This window comes from Oryctolagus cuniculus, chromosome 15, assembly GCF_964237555.1.
Source record: "Oryctolagus cuniculus chromosome 15, mOryCun1.1, whole genome shotgun sequence".
Lineage (NCBI taxonomy): Eukaryota > Metazoa > Chordata > Mammalia > Lagomorpha > Leporidae > Oryctolagus > Oryctolagus cuniculus.
Window position 1 is genome coordinate 52874137 of NC_091446.1, and position 16953 is coordinate 52891089.

At 39.2% G+C, this 16953-nt stretch overlaps 1 long non-coding RNA gene across 1 annotated transcript in view; it reads right to left on the reverse strand.

The window, feature by feature from the left end:
- Positions 1-5692: 5692 nt before the first annotated feature.
- Positions 5693-16953, reverse strand: part of LOC138845366 (uncharacterized) — a 232377-nt gene continuing 221116 nt past the window's right edge. Inside the window, exon 3 of the long non-coding RNA XR_011382401.1 lies at positions 5693-5825. This is a non-coding gene — a long non-coding RNA (uncharacterized lncRNA). The remainder of the gene's footprint in view (positions 5826-16953) is intronic.

Sequence of the window (16953 nt, forward strand, 5' to 3'; positions counted from 1 at the left end):
GAGCAGCTAGGAAAGTCATAACTAACATGACAAAGCAGTCTGAAGTCTCAGAAATAGTGGATGGAAACCAAAGGACTAAAGTTGAAGCAACAGTCAGGGTGGTTATAACCATACTAGAAATTTTCTGACTACAAGATGCCTACACTCTTCCCACATGGTATAACACATCAGCCAACAGAAGCGAATAATAAGCCCCTTGATAGGGTCCTAAAATATGGAGTATATACACAGGATAGCCTGAAATTCCAGAGCCAGCCAGCCCCAAGTTATATTCTGGATTTTCCATGACCTAGCAGTGTAACCTTGTGCCTCAGTTTCCACATCTGTGAAATAGGAGACCAGGTGTACCAGCTACTCAACTGTTATAAAGATTAAGTATAATATCTAGGAAAGACAATCGGCAGAGTATTTGTAATTAAAGACAGTTGCCTGGTTAGCTGTTATAAATACAACTTTAATGGTTCATCATATATTGGAGTACTTCAAAAAGTTCATGACAAATGGGATTAAAAGTTTGATGCAAAAATTCTTGAAATTATCAGTATATTCAACAGAAAAATAGAAAAACCAAGTACTTTTGCATTTGTAAATATGTAGCCTTCCATGTGATCGTAATTACAGATAAAGTTGAGAATTGATATCCATTTTTACTGACATGCATAAATAATCGACAGGTTGATTGTACTTCTGTTGAAATGTTTTTTAAACTTTTTAAATTTAGTTTATCATTAGATGACTTTGACATATGAAGAATAGTTTTGCGAATTAAGTAACAATCCTTAGCCAAAAAAGAATCTAAACATTAAGGGATTCAACTAATAAGTGTACTTCTCAGCCAGATTTGCTAGGAAGTTAATAATGAAGGGAACAACCATTAGTTGCCATCAATAATAAAATAGCAGCAATGACATTTATTGATCATTTCCTAAGTACCAGAACTTTATGTGAATTGATTCATTAAATCATCCTAAGTCTACAAGTCTATTATTACCATCATTTTATAGATCAAGATACTGAGGCCTCTCAGAAAGCAAACTTTAGAAACTCACATCTACAAAAGCAGTGATTTTAGTCCACCACTGGGAATCTGGAATCTGTGCACTCGACCCCAAGCTAGATTCCATGACTGGAATTCAATCTCACTCTTAGTCCTCTCTTCCTTCTTCACAACCCGGAGCCTGTCTTAGTCATTAACACAAGCCAGCTTACTGGAAGCCAGAAGCAACAATCCTATTAGATCCCACATTCTCCTTCTGAAGTTCCCACTTCCACAGTGGGACTGGTCTCCATGTGCTTCTCCCCATGGGTCCAGGGCTCCAGGCAAATCCCTCAAACAGCACTCATCCCAGGGCAAAACATGCTTCAGATGGCACCCATTGAGACCTCCATCTTGTTTAGGGAAGAATGAGTCCTATTTATTACTCTTCTTAAGTAATGTAATATCTTAATTCCATTTTAATGCCCATTTCTAGACAGCCCATAGAGAATGATTCTGACAGTGGGAATTCCAAGACTACAGTAGTTGAGATGCTTGATTGAAATAGAAAAACCAAAGGTGAACTAAATGGCTACAGCAAGGTATGGAAGCCAACAACATATCACCATGTTTTCCTGTGATCTATTTTATTCAAAGTCATATGTATTAGATTTTGTCCAAAACCTACAACCATAAGCTTTTACTATAGAGAAGAGAGTAAAACCTTGATGGACAAAGGTCCCAATTGCAGCTCTGAATCAGGAAGAACCTGCTGAGTGTGAAGATGCTGCTCACACCAGGGCAGTGTGTGGGTAGTAAGAAGGAAGCATGATCAGTCTGTCAGGCCATTTGCAGGTTATGACAGACGTGGTGGCTGCAGCTTGCTTTTCGCATGGTCAAAGATGAAAGGATTAAAAGGTCTAGTTTGCTTCTGGTTTTTCATGCATCAATTAATTGAAGATAACTACTTACCCTAAGGATTTGATTAACAGACTTAAAGGGTTTGGAAAAAGTTTTTTTTTTTTATTCTTTCTGAAAAGCAATTGCTTTTAAACATGGCAGCAAGAAGTTCATTTGAAGAGTGAAATAAAATCAGGCTAGTTACTGAACAAACGTTTGTGATATCAAGATCTAGTAAAGCCTCATCTATGAGCCACTCACACTGAAAATATTAAAACTGAATAGAATCAGCCCTTGGATTCAACTTTGCTTCTCCATGCTTCATGTAGACCAAAAGTAAGGGAGACAACTCAGATGAAACCAGATACCAGAATGTAGATTTTAATGTCAATGTCAAGAAACAATCAGAGGAGGGAAGAGTGGGAAACTGTTCTAAACTTTAAATCTTGAGAGACCCAACCTTGTGTAACAAGTGGAAACTGATATGAATTCTGATTCAAACTAGTTCCAGAGAATATTTTGAACCAATATGGGAGGTATAAATATTAGACAGTAGGAAGGGATGGCTATTAATTTTTCAGCCATGATAATATTGTAATTTTATAAGAAATGTTCCTTTTTAGACATGCATATTGATGCATTTAGAAGCAAATGACAAGTCTAAAATTTTAAAATACTCCATCAGCTCCTTCCCCCAGAAAAACAGCAATTATAGCGAAATGTTGATAATTCGTCAAATCTTGAATGATGTGATTTATTAGGTCATTCCCCTTACTTTTGTGTGTGATGAATTTTTTTATTAAGTTTTATTTAAAGATGCAGGATTGAGAATTCTCAAAGTACAAAAGCCTAGTATGCAAGTGGTTGTAATCAACATGAATTATAAAATGCATTATCTTGGAAAATGATAGTACAAAAGATAAATAAAAATTACATTTTAAGTTTTAAAAACATTTACTTGTGTACGAATGCATTGATACAGTTTGCTTAAATTTTTATGTTAAACATTAATCTCTTCCTATTTCAGCCACCAAGATGTATGCGGTCTTTAATATTTTAATTCTTGAAGGCTAGATTTTTGTTCAAATTAAGCATTGGCTATTCTTCATCTTGGGATATTACAAGAGACTATTTTTCATGGGGAAATGCAACAGGATTCTTCTTTGTCACAATTCTGAGTTATATTAAATCAACCTTTACAAAGAAATTTCACACACAACATATTTAGTTCCTTACAATATGAAATCCTTTAGGCAGAGGCGGGACCCAGGGGAGTGTGAACATCCCAAGCCCCAGTCTTCTCCCCATTCCAATTCACAATATTCCAGTTTCTTTTGAACCTCCAAATTTCCAGTACTTATTTTAGAAAATTCTGAGGTTACAAATGTTTAGGAAAAAAAAGCTCTTCTTTTGATTTTAGAAGACTTCAAACAGAAATATGTTACCATTCCAAACAGATCATGTAATCTGTCATGGCTTACACAGTGAAAAACTGAATACCACTGCATGGGGTAGGTTCAAACTTGTCCAACAGTCCGCAAAACAATCTTCATCCACACTCATCTGCATCCAGTTTCCTCACCCAATCACCTATTCTGACTCAAAGTAAACCCTCCAAATTATCCCCCTCAGAAAAGCACAAACAGCATTACTGCACTTTTTTCAAACTTTAACAATAAAACTGATGAGAATGCTCACTGATGCAGGAAAATATGCAAATACAATTATTTCCTACCCATCCAGTCACATTATTTTAATGTGCTAAGTGCTACCAAAGGATTCAGTCCCTTCTAGGGAAGTGGTTCAGTCACTGCCAGCATCCTTTAAAGGGCTGTGCAACCTACACCCACTGCAATCCAAAAGTCACTCAGGGAAAGTCCAAAGGACCTATGGAAAACAAGAGGAACAGCTCTAGCTATTTCTGAACTTCTGCTAAAGAGAAAGCTACGGATTGGGCATCTCATTCTCTAGAACTGAAAAAGACAATGGGACATGAACTATATATTTCTCAAACAAATACAATCCACCAAGTATTTTAAGCTATTTTAAAGTGTTTTAGACCATTCTAAAAAAAAATCTCAGGTATTTCAAAAGGCCAAAGGCTCTGGATTTCAACAGCTCAGAGATACAGACATCACCTTGCTTCTACTCAGAATTAAACACTGTGTGACCAGGAACGTCCTAGCAAAACCCATTATATTAGGAATTGATAATATGATCCTTCATTGCGTCAGAACAAAATGGTGACCGAGATTTTTACTTCTCAGGAATAAACCTGTACCAAAGCCTACAACATACAAGACATAAGAGTCCAGAAGACGAAACGAACTAAAGGTTTCACAGGCCTGAGGTTCAGGGTCTCATCTTGAAAATTCTATTCTATGCGCATCCCCCCACCCCACAGCATTAGCAGGAGTAGTCACATGACAATTAGTGGGAATTATTTCTACTCCGTTTTCCCCATTTGTGAAATATGAAAGTAACAGTTCTTTAAGAAAATAGCCACTCTTATGAAACATGGCTTATTCATACCACGCATCCCAGCATTCAGAAATAGGTTGTTTGAAAAGGTCAGAAATGTAGGAAACTTGGTCCTTCATGGAGGATATTTGTTTTCTATTGAAATAAGATCAACTTACCCTAAGAAAATATTGATTAAAATTTTAAAAACGCATGTCATCTGAATATATTCTCTTTGAAAAAATCTAAATGCAATAGGGTAACATTTGGAATACTTTTAACTTTGAGCCTCTCAGGAGGAAAATTTGTAAAGGTAATGACGACACAGCTGTATCTTCATGCAAGATGAATGTATAAACAAGAAACCAAGGAATCTTGGCAAATTCTAAGTATGTCATCCTGAAAATACACTTAAGCTTCTTTCAACAAATACCTTTATGCAATGTGTTTTCCAATAGCAATAACAATAAATGAAGAGCAACACAAATCCTATGAAGAATTTACACTTAAATCTTAATTTTTCATCATTCAGAATAAAAATGATTATTTTCTACTTGAATAGCCAACTAGTAAACTGAACTCCAAATTTTAAAAAAGCACATGTCGCTATACTTTTTCAATTCCCAGAGAATTAACAATGGAAATACTTAGAAGTTTCAGCTATAACAGTTTTACAATATTTTAAAACCTACTTACAATTTTAAAAAGCCTTTACAACAACAGTGTATCTTTTCAAAAATGAATTGAATAGGAATTCACATTCCTATTTAACTTAAAATGCTTTTAGATTCCCTTCTAAATATAGATCTAATATTTGAACATCTACACAGTAAATACAGTCTTCAAATATTTAAAAACGAAACTTAAATTACACTTCTTTGATTTAGAACTGAGTTCAAAAGAGTTCTAATAATACTCTAGTCCTTATGAAACTGCCAATTTAGAATGTTTTACTTTGGGTGGGACATCAGACCATTCTCTTTCAACAAAAGCATTTTCTTCAAGCTATAAAGACCACTTTGTGACAATTACATCACGATGGTATAGCAAGATTCTAAATTTCATTCCAAACTGGCCAAATGTGACATGTTATGATCAGTGATGCCAATGCATTTAAGGCACCAACAATGCCAAATGACATCAGGCTCTTGGTAAAAATGACCCTCCAAAACCACATTCAACAGGCCTGCAAAACGCATCCCAGTTTTCATTCTTTGAGTTGTGCCAACCAGAGTTGCTTACTAAATCAACAGAGTCACTTTGGGAGATGAGGAGAGGGATGAGTAGATGGGTCCCCAAGTTGACATCACGAAGTATGGTTAAAAGGAAAAACAAACACTTACCATCTCTTACAACACACACTCCGACAGGATCCACAGGACCTGCATGTCAGTATTTTCCAGGCCTATTTTTAGTCCATATAATGGCAACATGAGTCAAAGTGAGACAGGCAGCATAATAAGTACTGTTCGACGCCACGTTCACTTACCTGCAAAAGGGAAAGCAAAGGTTTAAATCTCTCTAATCATGAAGCACACTTATCTCCTCACATCTCTACTAATTAACTTTGACTTAAAGTAGATTATGTGATACAAAAAAAGGACAAATATAACCATGTGGCCTTTAATAAGGTTTGGAAACAGAAGTTCCCTTCCCCCATGTATAAACTTTCACAGTATAAATAAACCGGATGCAGAAGTGGAGTATTTCCTTTATGGTGAGTTAATAGATAATTTCTCTCCAGTTTACTGAAGAGCAGATGTTGACAGTAAAACGAGTTATGGACAGAGAAATCCTTTTGATATCTTGAGGATGCTTCCCCAGGAAGTATCTTATGATTGTCACTGTATCAGTTGCAGCTCTTGCTTTATAGGATAAAATGGTGCTATTTATTGCTGGGATTTTGCCAGTGATCTCCTAGGCAACAGACAGCTAAAAGAACCATAATTAGAGCAGCAAACAGCACTACTGTTTGCTACCCTAAAGTACTTTGCCCTTAAACATTTCAGTGTGCACAGTCTGAGAGGTATGGGTTAGCCTGAACATTCCTCTTGTCTCCAAGCACAGGAAATATTCAAAATAAAGACTTACTGGGGACAAATAACGAGGCTGGGGGAGGGAGAATAAGAATGAATGAAAGATCCTTCTCTATTTCTACCTATCTATTATCTATGTACCTAAACTATAAAAATAGCTGATAGTTTGAGTCCTATTATGTACCCAATGATCAAATCATTTCACATATGTAAATCCATTTAGTATTTAAACAGCTTTTTAAGGCATGAAATAGTATTGTCCTCTTTTTCTGTTAACAGGAGTTAAGAAACTTGCTCAGTGCCATATGACCAGGAGTGACAAAATTAGATGATTTTTTTATTATTATTATCAACTCAGATTTCAGATTCATGAGTCAAGATAGCAAGTTTGTTCTCTCATGGAATTCATTTTGACATGTTACTGAAAGATTGGGGAAGAGGCTATAATTGTACACTTCAAAAAACATCAAAATGACAATAGTATGGTTTTACAGCAACATTCTGTATGACAGAATATCATTGCCGCAGAATAAGCTATTAACAATAAGTGCTGGATAGAAATATATTGTTTCAATCAATCCAAGTTTATAAGTAATGAATCATTACTTATTCTTAGGTTAGTTTTATAAAACTGGGCTCACAAAAGTTCCATCAAGGATTGTTTGTAGGATTGAAACTAGGTATACAAAATTATATGTAAGACAATATACAAAACAGAATCTTTCATAGTCAACAGTATCCTATTTCCTATCAAAGCAACCCCACCTGAAGCATTGTGCGCACTCCACTACAGTCATCTTCTATCTACTATTGGAACACTTGTTTTTGCAGCTATGGTAAGACACTTCATGAATTCTACAAGACAATGTTATCATTACTTTATGATAATATTTTTGTTTTTAACTAGACACCCTATTCCTTGGTGAGAGTACTACTTTAGTATCAAATAATTTGCTATTTTCCAAAAATCAAACCCTCCCTTAGAAAATCATTGCATTCGTCAAGGTTATCACAAAGATCAAGAGGTAGGCACATAGCACCTTCAAATCTAGACTGAAGATTTTGAAGGGCAAAAGGTTTCTCTGAATGTCCTCCGCCCCTCGAGATGTTCTTTGGGCCACCAGCTGGCTTCTGCCTGCACAGCCAATCACCTCTGCTCTACAAAGAAAGTGTGAGAGGGGCTTCTACTGAGGGAAAGGATTTTCTTCAAAAGAGAGAAAACATTCCTCGGACCCAACAGTCGGTTTCTTTTGATTTTTATAGTTCAGATCTCTGTCCCTCATGTTGTTGCGTGCTCGCGATACCACTTGAACTTTTTGGAGAGAAATTAAGCATACCCATGAAGTGATATTAGTTCAAACAGAAATGATCATAATTGTTCCAACTTTGCATTTTCTCCTTTCTGCTCTCAATTTGTCAGCAAGACAATGTTGCCCAAAGGGGAACATGTCTGGGATAGGCATTTGGTTTTTGTGACTGTAGCTTTTCTCCTTGGGGGAATTGAAAAGAAAATGTGGCAAGAAAAGGAATTAGACTAAAGAACAGAAAACCCAGCTTCAAAGTCATCATTCCTCCTGTGAATTCCACGAGACGGGGAGGCAACTGTTGTGATGCGAGAGCATTAGTAACACACCTGTGCTCTCTTCTCCGAGTAAGGTTCCATTTCAGTGTTGCATACTATCAGCTATTAGCAGTTAGAGACAAAATAAACCTTTAATGCAGTGTATTGAAAGTATCTTTAATACAGGTGTTATTTTATACAAATGTGTTTCAGTATTTTTAAAGCATGTACAATGACTGCAAGTGATCCCTAGCCTTTTAGGCACACATTCATGCAGAGACACGACATGTACACCTGGCAGAACAATGAATGAGGGGCCCGGTCCCCAGTACCAGACATGCCCCCCCCCATTTTGTAACATTCTGCTAGTTGTGTGAAAGGTGGGGGAGCAGTAAACAGTGATGAGCTTTGCTTTTAAGTTGCGGGAGACCCTGCAATTTGAGTAGTCTACACAACATTTTTCTTTCTAAAGAGACACGAACAGAATTTCTAGAACGTGTGAAGGGCTGAAACTCCCTGTAAAGAAATCTTGGGCAGAGGCCCACTGAACCAAGACACAAGTGCACATCCAAGCTTTACGCACGCTCTGGGGACACTGGCAGCTCTGCAGAGCCCAGGGAGCGCTCTCCTGCCTCACCCTGGGCAACACGCAAGGAAATCACCTTTCATACACAAGAGATACATGTCAGAGGTTTCCAAGGACTTTCCAACAATTAAAACACATATAACAAAGCAACAGCAGGCTGTGCCCTGTCCTGTGTAGAAAAAGCTTATCTTTATCTCCCAAGAGGCAGGGAAGTAAATAGAACAACAACCACGCGTAAGAGCAGAACTGAGCAAGGTTGTTTTGTACCAATCGTCTTAGTGCAGTCGTTGAAAATCAAGTCATTCACATCTGGAACTGTGCTTGCCTTCTGCACCAACCCATACAAACACTCCTTGGAACACTTTTTTAAACTAAAGAATACAGAATTCTGAAAGGAAATATTCATCCAATTAGTGAAAAAAATCCTACCGGTCTTAAATGTCAAGGTACCACCAAGTGAGAAAGTGTCATGTTGTATATGCCAGGGGTTATTTTCACACTGAGCAAATAGGAGAGAGATCTTTCTGCAGAAGAAAAGAACTTTCTTAAGCAAAATCAATTATTCATTACAACGCAAGGAAAATGATTTTACCCCTGGCCTAGGATGCTGTCAATGATTTCCTGGCTTTAGATATTCATAGTCTCTTAATTCAATGGAGGATGATTCTTTCAAAGATTTCTGACAAACTGGAAAAATTGTCCTTGAGGAAATGAAATTTTGGGATGACAATATTACTGATATTTTATACAAAGAAATATTAGGCCTAAGAAAGCTGCCCTGTGTGTCATATGTGTAATTATACATGTATGTGCATAGGCTGGTGACCAAGTAGAATTAATATTTGCAGGAACAGTTGGGAAATTGCAGTAAAAGTAGGCTGGACTGGATTGGGGAAGATTCTGGGAATTCACTTAAGGTAAATTAAAAATGTAAATAATGAGGAACATTACTTCTCAATTTACATAATTCATTTTCATTTTACACTGAAAACCTCAGTAATGATTTTTCTAATCACGAACTAATCATAATTTAATGTTACAGTTAAAAAAGTTCTATCTGAATTAAAAGAAATGAAAAATCGACAAATCTGTATTTGCTTGAAGAGATACACTATTAAGGTGTTCTCTGCCTAAGCTACGTGTCCTCCTCCCCCTGACTTCTGAGATCAACTCATCTTTAAATTTGTAGCATCTAAAACATTAACTGATCCTCAAGTTGTATTCAATGAGAAAACATGTCATTCTAAGTTGTTATGGTGGGCACAAAGATAATAAATGTATCCATTATTCACAAAGATCTGATAAAGTAGTTGGGGATCCTGAAACAGAAACATCCAACTACCAGTCAAAATTCTATTCTGAATGCAGTCAACTATTTGTTCTATGGGTAAGTGTTATCTATGAAAATTGATACCAGAAAGAAACCAGTTTGGCAGCGAGAACCAGGGAGACTTCCCTGAGGAAGTAAAAATTGAAGGGGGATGAATCTTAAAGTAAGAGAAGTCTTGACTTAGAGTTAATGCTCAGCAGAAAAAACAAGATGAAAAAGGGCTGAAATTTGAAAGTCAATGGCTTCAAGTTGATAATACACCAACCTCTCCTTTAATATACCTTACTATTTGTCTTCTATCTATTGTGAAAAATTAGAAACCCTATTTTTACAATGTCTTTTAAACTAGTACAAAGAATTTATGTGAGAAGCAGGTATTAGCTTTTCAGTATACATTCATATTAGAGCACTATCTGAGGTAGTGCTAAAAATTACAGAATTAAAAGTCTTGATATTTACTTTTTATTTGTTGATCTCTTTAACAGAATAAGGCCTTCAATTGTAATGCAAATTTAAAATATTATCTCAAAAAATATTAAGTTGAAAAATAAAATAGCACTTATAAAGATCATCAGGTTGATAAAATGAAAATTCAAAAATGGAAAAAAATACAAAACCTAATCAACAGCAATATTTAATCCTCAGTAAGGCTCAGGCAATCAAAATGGACTGCTGGCACATCAGAACAGTGCCTGGAACTCATCCAGTTGATTGTGAGTTCCACTTCTAATGTCTCTTTGCTCAAAATTACCTAAAATTAGCTTGAGATTCAAAAAGCCACATGTAGTGACCTACCTGGCTGAATGCATGTATATGAATATAAATCCAGGCCATAGACGTCTATGGAGCTGCAAAGTTATGAGAGAACTTGAACCCCACCTCTGAACCCTTCCATGGTGGTGTTGCCCCGAGAGATTCACACAAATCTGGGCCTATTTCCTCATCTACCAAATCAGGGTAAGGATATACATTCCACACATTCCATAGCAATGATGTGAGGATTAAATGAGATTTTACAGGTGAACAGTTCTTGTAATCTGTAGTACTCTATTCAACTGCTAATCATCAAAGGCCAGATACTACTAAGAGGATCAAGGACAACGCACTTTAAAAGAAAAAAATACTCTAACTCTGTCAAATAAAAAAAAAATAGAAAAACTAGTTATGATTATCTTTGCCTCTGTGCTCAAACACTTCACAATGAATCCATCTCCGTCCCAGGCCTACATAGAAGCAAGCCAAAGCAGCCGTATTAGTACTACCTAGCATTTACTGCACAAGGAAGGACATCTGATCAAAGCCAGACCAAACAGACTTTTGGAAATTTGAACTAAAAATGCTGAGACCAAGTGAGTAAGCCATTGGAGGTGGAGTTGACTATTACATATGACTGAGTAGAAATAGCTGTGAAGAAAAACACAGCAGGGGCCAGCGCTGTGGCGTAAGTGGGTAAAGCCACCATCTACAGGGCCACTATCCCATATGGGCGCCAGTTTGAGATCCAGCTGTTCTGATACATCTCTCTGCTATGGCCTGGGAAAGCAGCAGAAGATGACCCAAGTCCTTGGGCCCCTACACCCACATGGGAGACCTGGAGGAAGCTCCTGGCTTTGGATTGGCCCAGCTCTGGCTGTTGCAGCCAACTGGGGATTGAACCAGCGGATAGAAGACCTCTCTCTGCCTCTCCTTCTCTGTGTAACTCTTTCAAGTAAATAAAATTTTTTTGTTAAAAAGAAAAACACAGCAAATGAAAGGAAGAAAGCCGAGATGGAGGTCACATCAGAGGGAGAAGGGGTGTTGTTGCCTGAGGGTATTCCTTTAGTTAGAGATTTATTTATTTAACTTATAATTTAGAAGAGTGACAGGGAAAGGCAGAGAGATCTTCATCTGCTGGTTCACACTACAACCCAAATATTTTCAACAGCTGAGCCTGGACCAAGTCCAAGTCAGAAACTTAGAACCCATTCAGGTCTCCCATCTGGGTGGCAGGAATCCAGATGCCTGGGCTACCATCCACTACCTCCCGATGCATTAGCAGGAAGTTGGATCAAAAGCGTAGGAGCTGCAACTCAGCAGCACCCTGACATGGGGTATAGGTGGCAGCTTAACACGTTTTATCACAACTCCACTGCAAGCAGCTGACTGCCCCAGGATCCACCTCTTCCGTCCATTAAAATAAGCTCCCTCCCACTGTGCCCTCTTGAGCTGGGTTCTAGAAGTCCAAAGTGAACAGGGCAAACACAGAGCAAACTGAGGCTCTGTGTAGTCTCCCTTATTGCGTGCCAACATTACACTGTGAATGACTTTTCAAGGGCCTTTGTTCTTTGAGTTGGCCTTCAAGTAAAAATCCTCTCCAAATAAAGAAATAGAGCCACCAGAGGATGAAATAAGAATTCAGAGATATGTTTCCAAGTCACTTCTAGCTATGTCAGCCCAAGTCAAAATTTTACTTGATAAAGCCCAACAAGGTACATCTAAGGAATTGTTTCTCTTGAATCTCTCATATAAAACAAAGTCTATTGGAAAGAGGCATGTCCTTGTTTGACGACTCTAACTAGATCTCTAAACAGGCTCTTAAAAATGATGGTTACATTTTTTTAAGAAAAAAATACATTATTTGTCATTGCATAAATGTAATTATGTTGAGCCTAAAGCTAAATAGGTTTAATGACATTCTCAGAATACTAGAGCTACAGCACTTATTCAAGAAGGCTAGAACAAGCAGCCCATAATAGGTCCTGTATCACACCAGGCATCTCCAGGGGTTGCAGACATGGCTGCTTCTGGAAAGCAGCTGACATCATAGGCCAAACAAGGATAGAAATTATTAAATCAACTTTGCAAATATTTTCCAGTCTTCTTATTAAGGTGCTTAGGGAATAAAGTGTGACTACAGGAAACATTAACCATAAACACTTCCCAGTGGTTCCAGCACAAACATATTAAGAAGGGTCTGGTCTGGTTCATCTTGGAATGAAAAGCCTCCAGGCAAAAATTAAGCTCTGCCAAGAAATTATCTCCAGAAAGAGGATCGTCATGATCACACAGGACTTTCTGGCCCATCAGAAGAAAGGAAGTAATTTTTCAAAATAAAGCCATGACAAATAAGGTCCATGATAATGGTTAATTAGTTCATTGTAATACAAGTGTTTTGATGTAATAAATTGTGATTAAAATATCAGTGCCTGGGATTTACAGGGGCTGTTGTGTTTCCCAGTAGTTCATAACCAGCTGAATATTTTAGAACCACCCTGCCCCCTGTCAACAGCTAATTCCATTCTCAAAGGAAATACTACAGGACTCCCACCTCCAGTACTAGGACATGATAAAATGTTCTTTCCTCATATCCTGTCCTGCTTATGAATGGAAGTTAAAGCAGCTGATCAGAGAAACCCAGAAGTGAACCAACTGACAAACACTGAAAGCTAATAATGCTGTCAATTCATTGGTTAAAAACTATTAATTCCACTGGAATCTTTGGAACCAACTATGTGTCAGGCACTGTGCTAAGTGCTAGATAAACCCCGAATAAATACATTCTCACGCAACCTAGAGCTTAGAACAGAATACAGGAGATAGGTAACCTCAAGCAAATAGAAGCTAAATATGGCAGCACCAACTGTGGTCAGTGCTTCAAATGAAATTCCGAAGGGCAGGGATATCACAACAGGGAAGGTGATTAATGGGGAACTTAATAGGGATCTACTTAGGCCAACGAGGCAGTGATGTTAATTTGACAGGTCACCTCAACCCGAGTCATCCAAGAACCTAATTCCACAATAAGGAAGATGTGAATAAAAAGCAGTGCATTGTCTTGGATCATGGAGTGTTCATAATGGGAAGCCTGAAAAAGAGAAAGCTATAAAGCACATTTCACCAAAATAGAAGAAAAACCTACTTCTAACACAATCTGATCTGACTGAGGAGCCAGCACCTGTTCTGGGTAATTTCATTTCATCTTCACAATTCTTCAACATGAACTTCAGGTTTTAAAGCTATCAAAAGTGGGGCTGGTGTTGTAGCCTAACAGGTTAAGCTGCCACCCTGCAACGCCAGCATCCTTATGAGCATTGGTTCAAGTCCTGGCTACTCCGCTTCCCATCCAGCTCCCTGCTAGTGCACATGGGAAAGCAGCAGAAGTGCTTGGACCTCTGAACCCACATGGGAGACCCGGATGAAACTTCTGGATCCTGGCTTCAGCCTGGCCCAACCCCCACTGTTTAAGCCATCTGGGGAGTGATGGATGATCTCTATCTCTCCTTCTCTATCTCCCTCTGCAACTCTGCCTTTCAAATAAGTAAAATAAATATTTTTAAAGAACTATCAAAAGCTCCATTGGGTGGAACAAAGAATGACAGAATGAATGGGGAAACCATAAAACTGGCACCAGCAGAACTAGCTTCAAGCACTGGTTTTCATCATCAAGTCTTACTTGGGTTAGTCAAATATCTAATGTTTTGAAAGTTGCAACTTATTTCTCTACATAACATAGGGCAACTCTTTTGGGAAAAAGAAAAGGATTTATTTACTTAAAAGGCAGAGCACCTGAGAAAGGGGAAGACATACAGACACACAGACACACAGACACACGAGGGAGGGAGGGGGCGAGGGGGCGAGGGGTCTTCCATCTGCTGCCTCATTCCCCCAGTGGCTGTGACAGCCAGGTCTGAACCAAGCTGAAGCCAGGAAACTCCATCCCAGTCTCTCACATGGGTGGCAGGGATGGAAGCTCTTGGGCCATTATCCCTAGGGAGATGGATCAGAAAGAGTAGCCAGGACTCAAACAGGCACTCCCATATGGGATGCCACAGTCACAAATGGTGGCTTATCTCACTGTGCCACAATGCTGGCCCCAGTATGGTTCATCTGGCCAATCTTCTCTCACCACCTCTACTGAACCCCAATAGGCATCAACACCCCAAATGTGCAAGCTGCCACTAGAGGAATCAAAAGGGAAAATTAGCCTTTTCCTTAAGAGGAGAGAACAGAATAGTGTCATTCTTACATCTCTGTGAAATGCGGAGTCCTCCTAGAGACCTGAGGAAAAAAACACTGAGGAGTCTTGTGGGCAGGAAGAGCTTTGGGATCGAATTCCTCCATGAGTTGAATCGTGAGTCTCAAGTCAGCACCTGTGTGTGATCTTGGGCAATTTATTGGACACACCTGGGCCCTCCTTCTCCTGAGCTATGAGATAGATAGAGAATGAGTAGACAAACAAGGTTACTCCAGACAGCTCTTCTCCTGCACTGTCTGAATTTCAGGCTGCATTTATTTGTTACCTACCCAGTAAGTTTAATTAAAAATGGACCAAAGAGGTAAAATAACTGTGACTCTGTGATTCCACTGTCTCACAAAATGGAGACGAAGCTAGCCTTTAAAGAACATTGTGGCAGTCACATAAAATCTTGCATTTTACAGTTCATTGTGGACTGAAAAATACAGACCAATATAAGATACCATTTTTAGAAGAAAAAAAAGAGATAGAAGACCCCTCCCAGGGACACACAACTCCACTATCCGAGACTCTCCCCAGCAGACAGTAACTGGGGAAAAGCAAGGCTCTGGAAAGAGAGCCACCATACTGGCTGGCTGGGTAACCTCAGGCACCTTGCCAGGCCTCTCTGTGCTTCCGTTACCCATCCCATCCTAAGCATCTAAACAACACTAAGCCCCTGGGAGGTTGTGCAGCTTTTGTGGCATGATTCCATAGCTCTGCGAAGTCCCAAAACCCAGGAATACTTCGGGAAAGCTGGCTATTAGAGTGGCCAAAATACTTCAGCACCATACCCTGCTAGAGGTGGACACAGCCCTAATCTAAACCAAATCCTGGCGCAAGGGGGATAATCATGGAAGAACTCGATCTGCATCGCCAGAAGTGTCATCAAATCATTTATGCAAAACGCACTTACTTTTTCTCTCTTCCAATGACATGGTACGTATCAGCAAATGTCAAAAGGGAAAAAATAGCCAGCTCCTGTTTCCCAGCAGAGGAGACGCTCCGGGTGACACGTAGCAGGGCGGTCCCGCGGCCCTGCTGGCCTCCCTGAGTTACAAGCTCACCACCGTCAGTACTGGAAAGTGGCTTTCCTAGCTTCTTAAGTAAAGCACCAAGCACGTTTCCCCATCACAAGGATCACGTGGGGTACTTGTTAAAAAGCCAGACTCTCACCCCAAGGCCAGAATTCTTGATTCAGAACCTCTAAGTGGGAGCCCTGAAAATCTGTGCCCTCCAGGGTGTGTTCTGACCAGGCCTGTTAGTACACATTGCACACACAAGCTTAACTGCCTACTAGACACAGATCAGCGTTTGGATACCACTTTCCCCTCCCTTCCACCCCCCAATCTCACGGCTTGGGAAACAAGCTCTTCGGGGCTTCACAGACACACACGCACTCATTAACCTTAATGACAGGCACACTACACTCCCCTGAAGACTACCAATGGCTGGGATACAATTTTGTTGATGGAAGTAGCTTTTCTTATCCAAGCCAGCATGCAAATCTGGCTTCCAATGCCTGAAGGCATTTTTGATAACTTTCACTTTCAAAGTGATAGAAGAAGCCCAGTTCCCAGTGTGCTGGGACCCCCAAGGGTGGTCCACTCTTGTCCTCAGGCTATTCCAGACTCCTTTCCACCTGGTTCCTTTCTGCCTTGGCGATGGGAAATGAAGTTATCCTTTTCTTTCTCTCATAAAAGCCCTTCCTGTAGATGCTGGAGAACACAGTGAGACAATCTATTTTTGCTCACTCCTGACTGTAGGCTAACGAGCGGGAGAATAAAGAAAAGTAAGGGTGCAATGTGTAAGGAACGGAGAGGTGCCCCTGGCCTAGAGCCAAGGCCCTAGGTGAGACATTAAAGAATGACAAGCTCCAGCAAAGCTGTCAAAGTTGCTTGTGTGCCTTAGGGCTTTTTTTTTTTTTTTTTTTTTTTTTGCAACACAGGCAAGCTCTTCTGTCTAGCCAAACAATCACCAAAAATGTCACAGACTATCTCATATATTTAAGACACTAGGCAGGTGCTACAGGAAATGGAATTCATGCCCAAGGAAAAATCCCTGCATAAAGGAGTTTACATCCCAACGATGGCTATACCATGAACAAAAAG